The sequence below is a fragment of the Penaeus monodon genome, chromosome 19 (assembly GCF_015228065.2).
Source record: "Penaeus monodon isolate SGIC_2016 chromosome 19, NSTDA_Pmon_1, whole genome shotgun sequence".
NCBI lineage: Eukaryota > Metazoa > Arthropoda > Malacostraca > Decapoda > Penaeidae > Penaeus > Penaeus monodon.
This window is the reverse complement of record NC_051404.1, coordinates 39,163,917-39,165,217: the sequence shown is the minus strand read 5'-3', so window position 1 is coordinate 39,165,217 and position 1,301 is coordinate 39,163,917. Positions and strand designations below refer to the sequence as shown.

General features: G+C 44.4%; 1 pseudogene; it reads right to left on the bottom strand.

Moving 5' to 3' along the window:
• Window positions 1-545: 545 nt before the first annotated feature.
• Window positions 546-1,301, bottom strand: part of LOC119585406 — a 16,513-nt pseudogene continuing 15,757 nt past the window's right edge.

The window sequence follows — 1,301 nt, the reverse complement described above, 5'->3', positions numbered from 1 at the left end:
TGGATATATTTTGAATTAGTTGAGGTAATTCTGTCGACAGAATAGATATGAAGATGGACAGAATGCTTGATAAGCCTTTTATAGAGTGAAACATATGGAGAAAAGGACAAACATTAAGGAATATCATTTGCAAGTATATTTCTCAAAATCATTTAAACATAAATACATACACTCAGCCTTCTAGAATAGTATATTGATTAACAATCATATGATTAACAAATGCCAACAAAGACACCCATGCTCATAAAGAGAAAACAATAGAAACCAGTGTGCAGTCTTGTAGTTCTGATTTTAACTATTATGTATCATGGTGTCTTCCTTATCCTCGAAAAGGTAACCTGCAAAGAAAAAAAAAATAATAATATGGTGTCTTCCTTATCCTATGTCAGGATATAAATCTATATATTGGTCGTGATACCGAAATAAATGTCTAATTAAATGAGTGTTTTACATTTTATTACTAATGCTACGTCTCCTTATATCCTTACAAGTACTACGAAATATTAGTCACTTACTGTATCGACGACGTTTTTAATGCTGGGTAGCTACATCCGTGCTCTCTCCAAACTCATACATGTGAGTCTCTTCCTGTCAATTTCTGCGCGAAGATTTGTGATGTGGCTGTTTACCTCCCTCGTGTCTTGCGCCATCTGTTCCTCCAATCTGCTTGCACCTCTGCCTGTGCGCCCTCGCCTTGAGAGCTCGTTGCCTCCGCTCCTCGTCGGTGGGCTCAGCTTGAGGGCCTCGTTCGTCCACTTTGGAGTCTTTTTTCTTCCTTACGACGAGCCTTAGGAAGCGAGGAGTTTGGGCCTTGGGGCTAAAGGGTCGTGGGGACGTCGCAGTGCAAAACGGGAGCGATTCCGAGCACTTGGTACTCTCCGGGTATGATGGGGTACAGAGGAGGGAGCCAGCGCCGTCGGCCCACCCCCCGGCGCTGGCTTTCGAGAGGCCCACTTTGCAAGTAGGGCTGTTGCTGAGGATCCATGGCGTGTCCGAAACTGCCAGTGGCCGGATCATGACACCCTTTAAAGGACGCCCTCCCCGTCGTGTTCAAAGCACTGCCCGCCGAAAAAAGCAAAGACTGCCCCAGTGATTCACCAAAACTGTTTTCGCCTTTGGTCGAAATGATGGTATATATCAACACGCCCAAGAAGACGCGTCTCATTTCCGCTGCGGTCGGGAGGAAAATTTCCCCAAAATGAGAATATCCGCCTCATTTTTTAGGATGACATGCGGTGAGTAAAAAACGTTTAGAATATTGTGCACGGATACTGAATGCTTTCTTATGGGATGTAGCAGGG